General features: G+C 33.4%; 1 protein-coding gene across 2 annotated transcripts in view; it reads left to right on the forward strand.

Annotated features, from left to right (window-relative positions):
* LOC106466917 (coiled-coil domain-containing protein 177-like) overlaps nucleotides 1-10,773 on the forward strand; it is a 29,520-nt gene extending 18,747 nt beyond the window's left edge. For both annotated transcript variants that reach the window (XM_013927227.1, XM_022394990.1), the window contains exons 9-11: nucleotides 3,751-3,804; nucleotides 6,422-6,547; nucleotides 10,641-10,773. The gene's annotated coding sequence lies outside the window, so the exon portion shown is untranslated. The remainder of the gene's footprint in view (nucleotides 1-3,750; nucleotides 3,805-6,421; nucleotides 6,548-10,640) is intronic.
* The last annotated feature ends 1,185 nt before the right edge of the window (nucleotides 10,774-11,958 follow it).

The raw sequence follows: 11,958 nt of genomic DNA on the forward strand, positions 1-11,958 counted from the left end.
CTTGACGTAGGTTGCTAAGCCTTTAAAAAGTTTGCACATGGAGGATATGAAACAAAATATTTATTTTAAGGTTTTATATATACATTTGAATATATACATAAATTACTACATTAATACCATAGAATTTCACTAATTTATCAAGTATAGTAACTAAGATGTATTTCAGTCTAAAAAAATATGAAATTTCGAGCAAACTAAAAGACACACCCTACCTCGTTGAAATATTGGTTCAAAAGAAATAAATGGCACCAAGCTCATTAAAATGGCTGAGAAAACCACTAGGGGGACATTCTGAGCTTCCAATTGGTTATTCATGTCATGTATAGAAGTAAATGTATATAAGGGAGTGTTTCCAAAAATGAAAAGAGGTGGGTGGGGTACCACTTTGTTTGATTTATAATGCGAGTAATATCTTAGCAAATTGAAAAGATAAGACCTTCTTATTTTATATTCTGGCATGTCAATATCGGTAATTTGAGTTTCTAATTCGTATGAAACCATAGACTTAGAATTTTGACTTCACAAACATCTAATTTGAACCAGTGCTGCATTCAACATACCAGGTGACACATAAAAATTGGTTTATCTGTGTTTTTTAATATTTGCTTTTAAATTAAGAAATTGGTGTCATATATAGTACTAAAATTTGAATTATAATCTACAGTTTGATACCAAAGTTATTGACATAAATTTATGAAGTAGTAGTTCAATAACATTTTGAATGCGAGTAAAAAAATCAGATGACATGGCCTTTCACCTGTGACCCATCTCGAGAGGGTTAACTCCAGTAAGCCATACACCATGTTTAGCTATTGATCATCAACTGTGTGATGTGTCTTCCGAGAAGAAATACTATACAAGCTTTAGAATAGTAAGGAACTTTATCATTCTTCAGTTAAATTTTACTGTCGTGACTGAAAGATTTTTATTTATTTCAAAAGTTCAATTGGTATGTAAGACGACCATTTTCCATTCAAGTGTTCAGAAAAATTGAGACTTTATTCAGGATGTCTGATTGTTGTTGTGTTTTTTTTTTACATCCTGAATATGTCCATGTTTTTTTGATCCAACAAAAAGTTTATAACAGTTACATGCTAAACCAACTCCCAGCTGTATAGTACTGCTCTGTAACTCCTTTCATGTCAGAGTCATTCAGAGGGTTAAACATTAAACCTGATACGTATGGGTGGGGGTCAATATGTGCACTTGTACAGAGAACCATTCAACATGGTATTGTGACTTTGATGTCAGAGTTATCAACATGTCATGTTACCGTACATTGTTGATTTCATGTTATAGTAGAGTAAATACTTGACAAAATGTATAGGGATGCTGGGAAAAAACACTTTAGGTATGCAAGGTTTTAGAGGTTATACAAATGCAACTTACAAACTGTATGGTGGATAAAAATATTTGTATTTAATCACTTGAACATCACCTTGCTCTCCAACCTTTCAAAATCACTGACATATCTTTAGTAGAAAACTTTAGCAATATGTCTGATTGTTTGTGTACAACAGATTTATACTGGTGACAAAAAGCTTGCCACATTTCATAAAAATACACTTTAAATTGAGCTATACTCAACATTACTTCTCCGATACAGGTTTATTCTAACAGAATGACTCCATAAACATTCATTTAAACAGCTGTTATTTCACTAATTATATGTTATCAGGAAAATAAAGTTTCTTTGAAGCATTTATATTGTTGAATTGTAACATGTAAGTAATATATATATACATAACGATAGAATACTCAGAATTAAGTTTGAGTTAATAAGAATCATAGTTTGTCTTCTTTAGCAGCCCAAGCCTCCAGGAACTTCTGGGTGTCTCCTTGATCTACATAACATCCTCCCTCCTTAACTGAAAGTCTCCTGGAGATCCAAGGCTGAATATACTGTTCTTTTAAAGTCTTGATGTATTTACAAACTTAGTATCAAAAAGACTGATTTCAAGTGAAATAGGCATACACAATTAGATAGGTGATAAACAAGATTGGTTGGTTGGTGGAAACGAGGTAGTTGAAGTTGGTTGGTCAGTCATCCAACCGTGAAACGTGTAAGGTTATGATGATAGTGACGGTTTCAAAGTCTTGGTATTGTTGGGTCTCAAAGACTTGTCTCCCTCAAATTAATCTGATTCACTTGGGGTGTCTGCTTTTATGTCCTTTAAAAAGAAGTCTTGCTTTTATTTTTAGTGTAATTGAAATTTAGCATTTTGTGTCTTACTGTAACTTCAAACCCCATGTGCGTGTTCGAGTTGTTATGGAATCTAAGGCCACTTTAGGTTAAACTTACATTTTTCAGTAAATATTCTATTCAGAATGTTCGAGTTGTTATGGAATCTAAGGCCACTTTAGGTTAAACTTACATTTTTCAGTAAATATTCTATTCAGAATTACATGCTGTGCTACAAAAGATGGGTTCAATAATATACAGTATCCCTTTAGAAATATATTTACATGTTGGTTACCTTAGTACACCTTGCTATCTGAAAATGTTAGTTATTGTTAATTTGTGTCACCAATTGAAAATATTGATATATTAGTTTCTCATCCTAATTCATGTGACAAGAATTCCTACAGTACTGATACACCTTCATACTGGATGAATTCTCTTTCGTAGGATGTTGTCGTACATGAGTAAATTCAAATATACTTGAAGTTATTTCTTCTCGCTTTAATTTACCCACTTTATCACATGCGTAACTAAGTTTAACAAACAACATAGTAAAACATCTACCAAGTTAATCCACAGAAATATTCTGTAGCTTGTAAAACCAAGTTAATCCATGGAAATATTCTGTGGCTTGTAAAACCAAGTTAATCCATAGAAATATTCTGTGGCATGTAAAACTAAGTTAATCCACGGAAATATTCTGTAGCTTGTAAAACCAAGTTAATCCATGGAAATATTCTGTAGCTTGTAAAACCAAGTTAATCCATGGAAATATTCTGTAGCTTGTAAAAACCATGTTAATCCATGGAAATATTCTGTAGTATGTAAAACCAGTTAATCCACAGAATTATTCTGTAGCTTGTAAAACCAAGTTAATCCATGGAAATATTCTGTAGCTTGTAAAACTAAGTTAATCCATGGAAATATTCTGTAGCTTGTAAAACTAAGTTAATCCATAGAAATATTCTGTAGCTTGTAAAAACCATGTTAATCCACGGAAATATTCTGTAGCATGTAAAACCAAGTTAATCCATAGAAATATTCTGTAGCATGTAAACCAAGTTAATCCACAAATTTATTCTGTAGCATGTAAAACCAAGTTAATCCACAGAAATATTCTGTAGCATGTAAAATTAAGTTAATTCACAGAAATATTCTGTAGCATGTAAAACCAAGTTAATCCACAGAAATATTCTGTAGCATGTAAAAACTGTAGAAACTGTAAAATGTAGTTAACAGAAAAGTTTTCTAGCTGATAGTTGAAACTGCATTGTAAAATATGATATTCGTTCATAGACTTTTTTTATATCTTGAGTTGTATTTTAGTGTAAATGTTTCACAAACTATGTAGCAATTGCACACAAGAAAACTCACTTAAAATTATATTCAGCTTTAACTTTATAGCTTATTTTAAACCACTGGTTTAATAAGTTGTTACTTCATGGCTTTGGATTGTTTACCTTTTTTTTTCATAGTTTATTGTTATTTTATGTTGAAACTTTTTTAAACTTTTGAAAGAGTAAATTATTATTATTACAAATGAATTAAATATGGATTTGTTTTGATAGGAAAAAAGGTCTCACATGGTTCGTGAAAAGTCTGTCCAAAGAAAAAAGTCCCAGGTAAAGAATTGGGTTGTTCTCGTGTGTATTTGACACTGTGCAATATAACTGAAAAACTTTCCTAATTACTGGTATTGTAGTATTGTATTCTTATAAGAATTTTTTTTTAAATCTTGCTGGTGGTTTTGCTCTGGACTTTTATATCACTTGCAAGGTGGAGAAGCTAAGTTAAAATATGTAAAAAGTGCTGAAATAGTTTAGTTAGATTTTCTCTGTACTTAGTGTATCAATATTGTTTATTTTTATAGAAAAATGTATTCTGTCAAAATATACAATATATTACTTATTTGGTAGCACTCAACATTTGTGAATACTTATACAAAATAAACCATCAGTTCTTTGTTTTGAGAGCCAAATATCACATTCATGATTGATCCATAGCCAGGTGGATATGGAGCTCGACTCGCAATCTGCGGTTCATGGGTTTGAATCCCCATCCCACCAAACATGCTCACCCTTTCAGCTGTGGGTGCATTATAATGTGATGGTCCATCCCACTAATCGTTGGTAAAAGAGTAGCCCAAGAGTTGGCGGTGGGTGGTGATGACTAGCTGCTTTCCCTCTAGTCTTACACTGCTAAATTAGGGACGGCTAGTGCAGATAGCCCTCGTGTAGCTTTGCACGAAGTTCAAAACAAACAAACACATTTGATCTCTTGATTCTTTACTGGTGTTTTATATTAATTTGAAAATAATAAACAATGGTTTGCAAAGTGAAAATATCAGTATATAAGTTGTGATCAGAAGCCAGTGAGTTTTCATGACAGAGATAGTCATGAATGAGTAAAATGACAGTAGGCTCTTCTGCACAGGTCGTGACATTTTACAGAGTGACTTTCAAAATTTGACAGAACAACTCTATTAATGTATTTCATTACAATTAGGAATGTAGTTTATGATTCAAACTTGTATATTATATAAGTTTTAATTTCAAAAGAAATACATAAAATAATTTTCAGTCTTCACTTCTACTGTCACATGACATAAAAGTGCTCTCAAGTTTTCCCCTTTTTAATTAGTAGAACTCCCAAATCCCAACATGTACACTGCCTGTCTTATTTAAGACACAGCTGATAAACAATTCTGATGCCGAATGTACCAATTTAACATTATAACACCTCCATTTAGTGAGATATAGATAAATCTTTCAAACCCACGACAGAAGCCCCACCCATCTTTCCATAACTCTCAAGGCAGTTGTCAAAACCATACCTTGTTTGATCTACTTGTTTATAACCAATAGAAAGAGCTTACTTTGAATTACAAGCTCTCAATGGTCCTTTTGAAATTACAATGTATAATAAAACATCTTGATTCTGTAGCTCTCAAGGCAGTTGTCGAAACCCCATCATGTTATTTGATGTACTTGTTTATAACCAATAGAAAGAGCTTATTTTGAATTACGAGCTCCCAATGGTCCTTTTCAAATTGTACTGTACAATAACAAGATGTCTTGATTCTATAGCTTGGCAGTAAGGAAAGTTGGTGCTCATAACATTTAACAATTTTTGTAACCAAGTTATGTCTTAGTTAGACAGTTCAATTTTATTAAATTATGTATTATTTATGTTTTAAAATACATATCTGAAAAGTAAGATATTTTCTTTCCATCCAAGAAGTTAGAGAAAATGTCAACAAGGCTTACTTAACATGATTTTGGACGAGTGCAAGCTTTACAAATACAGCATGCGAGTGTATGGGAAAATGGCAGTGTGTTGGCCCTTATGATTAACCACTAATGAATGAATAAACTGTATGGCTTGCAAGCCAGGCGATGAAACTATAAAATTAAGGTATATGTGAAAAGCTAAACGAAGGAAATTGTGAATAAGATGAAATTCTATTTTGAAAACATTAATTATTGAAACATTGGCTTTGTCTATAATATAGAGATGAGAGTACATTATAAGTATGAGTAATCAATAAGTGAATGAGTATTCAATAAGTTTATAAGTTCAGTGTTAGAAGTGAGATTGATTGTGTCTATTCAGTTACTCGAATGATTAGCGGGGAATTTATGTAAGTAAGTTTATTTGTGCATTCCTTTAATTAAGGAAATTTCTGTTTAACATTATTATTATGTAAGGCCTACTGTAGTATCTGTTGAAAAGGTTTGTATTTGAAGTTAGGCCTACAGGTGAAAGTAGCTTTAGAAGATGATAAAAAAAGAAATAAATTGTTATTGCTACTTGGACTGGATTTCTCATTATTTTTATCAAATGATCCAAAAGAACCCAGCAACAGTTATATTACGCACCACCAATACTACTCACAGCCATGCAGTTTTCTCGTTGTTGTAGGTTGACTAGCATGTTTTTATCATAGTTATACAACTTAAATTTTTATCAGTAACGTTAAGCATATTGTAAATTATAGTGCTGTATAGTACTTTGAAAATAAAAAATATATTTGTTGAGTGCTTGAAAGTAAACTGTTGAAATATGAATATTGGTACACGTGCTGTCTTTTGGAAATATAACTGACTTATTGAAAAATTTCTATTACAATATGAATTATTATCTATTTAATATAAAAATTATTCTTTAAAGTTGACTGATTAAGTACTGTTTATTTGTTTATTGTATATGATTTCAATACAAAGAAACAATTTTTTTCAGGAGAGAGCACTTGAGGACTGGCATGAGAAAAAAGATGCCCAGAAGTGGGCACACCTTGTGGATGTAGAACGTCAACTGGACAGAGCTTCAGAAAGTAGGCTTCAGAAGGACTTTGAAAAATACACGGTACTCTCTTGCATTGCTGTTTGTTTTACTTCATTTCTTTACCTGCCTTTATAACACATCTTTCTTCCTTAATTTAACTTATAATTTTTCATTTCTTCAGCTATTTGTTTATATTGGATTATTTTAATTTAATTTTCAGACACAAAAGTTCTAAAGTCATAACTTTTTCACACTAGACCACCGTTGATTTAAGTTTTAAGGTGTAATAACATACTTGATAATCAGTTATTATTTTATTTACAAAAACAGTTAGATTCATTTTATCTTAATCTGGTTAATAATATAAAGAATGAATGTAGAAAGTATTATTAATATTTTAAGTGACATAACGAGTACTGTAACTGTGTGGGTTTAACATGAGTGTCACACATTAGTGTCCTTTACTGTAACATTGGGTGTTGTATGAGAGTCATATGTTGGTTTTCTTCACTGTCTAACACATAATGAGTGTGGTTTGAGTTTCATACATTAATGTTTTTGCTGTATTATTCATTGTATATCAAGTAATGTAATTGTGCCAGTTATATATTCTGAGATGATAACTCACCTCTACACACACACACACACACACACACACACACAGAAATGCCATTCCCCTCGTGCATCTGCCTATGAGACTTGCATGCCTCTAGCCTTGAGCTAACTCCCACTTTAATTCATGTATGTAATGTGAACTATGCTGGTGCATGATGAAATCATCATAAGACAATAGTTCACCACCAGTAGGGGAGTGACACAACCTTCATATACAGTAACTCCCCTGATGCATTTGAACTAGACCACCAGTAGGGGAGTGACACAACCTTCATATACAGTAACTCCCCTGATGCATTTGTACTAGACCACCAGTAGGGGAGTGACACAACCTTCATGTACAGTAACTCCCCTGATGCACTTGTACTAGACCATCAGTAGGGGAGTGACACACCTTCATGTACAATAACTCCCCTGATGCACTTGTACTGGTGATAACTTCAGTCTTCTCCTTGGCACTGCATTAAACAGATGTGTTCAAAATTTCTCATCTGAGTTCAATGTGATGAGATTTGCTTTTGCTAATGAAACTTTTACTTTAATTTTTATGAATTTTCAAACGATGTTAAATTCAACTTTGCCCTGTGTGGGTGTTGATGTTACATGGACCATTTTTCTACTCTGGCTTCAGGAAGCTCATTAGCTGTGGAGGATGTTATAGCCATTCTATAGTGTGTTGTGGGATCCATTAGGTATGCTGGGTCTTCTTTTCACATCCATTTGTTTGATATCCCTTCCACTCAGTTTAATTACCTGTTCACTTAACCTGAATATGCCTTGGGTACCTCCCTACTGGTTGAGGAAAATCCTCAACCTTTAACACTGATTCAGAACTTGATTTCTCAAGTACCTATCTTTCTTTCTCTTTCACTGGTGTCTTATAATTCCTTCTGTTCTTTCCACCACAATCCTAGTGCTCGTTATTATATAACGTTTCTTCCCTTGTCTGGAATTTGTACTGATTACTTCCATGAACAACTTCGCAACTATACCTCATCCTCCTCACATTGTTGGTTCGTATGTCCTAGCTTACAGCTGTTTTTCTCTTTTTTTTTTCTAGATTCTCAGACTTTGGAATTGATTATCTGCTCGGGGAGTGGACCCCCTTGTCAAGTACCTGGTTTTTCTCATCTTCTTACAACCCTCCTACCCATCCTCCCTAGTCCTCTGATTTTCTCATGTCTCTTTCTTACAACCCTCCTACTCATCCTCCCTAGTCCTCATGTCTGAGGCACTTCATCAAGCTCCAGACAGGTTTTCCCTTCTTTTTTAACATGATGGCCCGTACCACTTCCTCTGCCCTTTCCCTGTTCACTTGGTTCTTCTGCCGTTGGGTTGGCATACACTACTTACCTCTTATGTGTATGATCTCCAGCAGGCTTCCTTTCCATGACCTGACATCTTTGGTGGTGTTCCTGATTTCCTGGAGTCTAGGGCCAAAGCAGCCTGACATCAATCCACTTTATCTTCCCTGATTTCTCACCTTTCATAACCTTGCCTTTCCACTGCTGTTCTTTAACCAGCTCTGTCTGCCCTATTCCACTTTTCAGACCTTCCCTTTCTTCCCATCCTCACACTACCCACCGTCAGGTTTGTCACACATATTTTGTCAGTGACTATCCTGTCAAGTCAGGCCCAGTGGGTGCCCACATGTTTCAGTTTGCACACCTGTGGTCACTCTTCACAGAAAATGGAGTTCTTCAAGATCTCACTCATGGTCTTTCTCTACTTTCCTCTCTCCTACTTCAGACTCAATCTATTTTCATTATCTCAAGAATGAGGTATCAAATCTTTTGGCCAAACATGGCATTGAGGAGGTATACAACTCTCCCTGGGATTTTACAGTCTGGTTTTGCTCTACCACACTACACTTTGGCTCGTCAACTGCTTGTGTGTGGTTAACCATATTCAAATTCTGCCCGTCACTGTGATACTTCTGGCTGTTTTGGCTCTCCTCCCCTTCAGTTTTGGAGAAAGAGTATACCCTGGTTTAGATGAGATGCGGTCTCCTATGGAACTCCTGTTTTTGTATGTCACATTCTATGGGCTTACTTAAAGTGCTTTCTGAAGGAAGCTCATCTTGGTAAAATTTTGCACCAGCCCCCCACCACTTCAGCATGGGATTCTAGAATTTGTGTGTGAAGGTAAGTTGTCATTTTGGAAGTTAACATTTTCCTGGTCTGAAAATATATTTTTGATAGATACTTGCCTCTGCGCACATTCCCACTCGTCCTTCTCACTTACAGTGCACATTTTTTTCTTTGCCTCTTCTAAGAATGAAGTTTTGAGTGCAAGTGCATAAGGGGAGTTACTGCACATGGAGGTTGTGTAGCTCTTCTATAGGTGGAGGGCTATTGTTGCTTGATAATGGAGGTAAATATCTATTGGAAATACATTTTCAGATTAGGAGAATGTTAACTTTATGGGTTTTTTATGTGACCATGTTGCAAAGCCAATGTGATTGTGCAGCTCTTCCAATTTTTTTTATCAGCTTTACCTTTAGAAAGGAATCCAGAGAAGGTTTTATTTTCTATCTGTATGGTGGAGACTTGACAAACTCTCCACATACTATATTTTTAGTGTCCCTATATTCTATTGTCGACAATTTTTAGATTATTATCCATTGTCTTGGTTCCTGCTCCTTCAAAAGAGCTGGTTAAGAAGAGTCCCTGTTATGTACTTCATAACTCTTCTCGTGTCCACCTTGCTTTAACATTTTGTCAAGAAGAGTCCCTGTTATGTACTTCATAACTCTTCTTATGTCCACCTTGCTCTAACATTTTGTTAAGAAGAGTCTCTGTTATGTACTTCATAACTCTTCTTATGTCCACCTTGCTCTAACATTTTGTTAAGAAGAGTCTCTGTTATGTACTTCATAACTCTTCTTATGTCCACCTTGCTCTAACATTTTGTCAAGAAAGAGAAGAGTTTATAAAAGTGTTTATAAAACGTTTCTTAGGAATAATTAACTTAATGAAATTATCTTCAATTTTGTAACAAGCACTCTTTTGATGGTGAAACTGGGGTTTTTTAGTAAATTTTATGCTATTTCATTGTCAAGAGTTGGATGATTATACCTATATGTGTTATAAATGATGATGCCTTAAATTTTATGATGTGTATATAGAGTATGCTCGTATGAAAATGTTATCCACTCTCCCATTGATTTGAAATAATGTAGGTGATGATGATACATTTATGGATTATCTAAATAAAATATTTTCTTTTGATTTATAGTGATTAATTTTGTGTGCCGACGAGACGTAAGCTGAACTGTGGTTATATAATAGTCAAAGGATTCATATATGTTTATGTTCAAGTTGCTATCATTGATTGCTATTCCCTGCTCACTTAACACTCTTTTATCTAGGACTTTTTGTGTAGTACGTAGCAATTTAAGCATTTTCAGTAATTATACTTTGAATTAATATTAAAAAAAAAGGAACAACACTTAACTCTTCATTATTGAACTAAATAGTTTTAAGCTGAAAATAGAAGTTTTTGTAATCTACTGAAAGTCTCTCTCTCTTTTTTTTAATATCTATTTCTCACACGTCAGAAGCTCCACGAACACAACATGGCAGAGGTAGAACTCCAGGAAGAAATTATACGACTTTCACGATATGATATGGAGCAACGAAGAAAAAACTTGGAGCTAAAAGAGGAGAAGGAAAATGCAAAGAAACAAAAGTCACTAGAAAATCTCGAGAACAGTGTAAAGAGGCACGCGTAAGTGTTCCTGAACATTTGAAGCGGTTGTAACTTCACTGAATGTTAGAGAATAAAATTCAGAATTTTTTTATAGAAAACTGGCAGGATAGTACTTTTTTCTTTAATGTTAGTTAAGCTTTGTAGCAATTAATAAATTGCCAAAACAAAATTCAATAAAAAAGAAAGGATATTAATTCTAATTGTGTATTCATTGTTTGGTTGTTCTTACTGTTTCTTAGCAGAAAAACTTTTAGTGTAATGTCTTTCATAAAGATTTTTTCATGTGTTAATTGTGTTATATGTGTTGTATCATAATGCAGTGGAATCAAGATATATTTTTGATAGTTTTAATAATTTTTAGAATTTGCTAATTAGAACGATAATGGTTTTGAAGTCCGTTCATTTTTCGCACGTGTGCATGGTGGTGACATCAAACACTTGATACGACTAAAATTTGTTGAATAAAGTTTACTGTTCAGAAAAGACTTGTGTGGGAATTTTTAGAAGATCAACAGAATAAAATTTAACAAAACAGGGACTAAAACTAAATGCTGATAATAACTTAAAAGTATGATTAAAAAAAGTATGTTGGTGAGATTGAAATGAAGTACATTATTTTAAAGTTAGAAACAAACTAATATTTGTTTTAAGTGAAAATATTGTAAAAATTTCCCCCATAGTGTTGTAAAAACAAGTTATTAGGTAATTGAAAGTACCATCCTTCGTCTATTTATAATTACGTTTTTTTTCTTTGTTTAATAATTTGTTCTTCTGTGTATTTTCTTTAAAATCTTGCAATTTCAAAGGATGCTTACAGTAAAGGGCTTTTTGAGAAAATGTTCTGATAGGGCAGTTTTGTTGTTTTTTTAAATTTATGTAGTGCACTTATGTTTTGTGAGATGTATGTTTGTAAAGTTGCTTTTATTTAATATACATATATTCCAACAAGTGTTACATGTAATTTGTATTTCAGAACTGTATCATTAACTCTTTACACAGCATGTTTTTTCATCACTGTGAACAGTTTATGTACTAAAAGTTTCCTTTCATGTTCTGCCATGTTTTTGTGGCATTCTGATTTATAGCTCGGATGTTTTAAACACTTTTTTAATTTTGGCTGTGACTGTGTAAATGATGAATGGCATGTTGTGGGATTTGAAGTTTAT

Source organism: Limulus polyphemus, unplaced genomic scaffold (genome assembly GCF_000517525.1).
Source record: "Limulus polyphemus unplaced genomic scaffold, Limulus_polyphemus-2.1.2 Scaffold2422, whole genome shotgun sequence".
NCBI classification, from domain to species: Eukaryota; Metazoa; Arthropoda; class Merostomata; order Xiphosura; family Limulidae; genus Limulus; species Limulus polyphemus.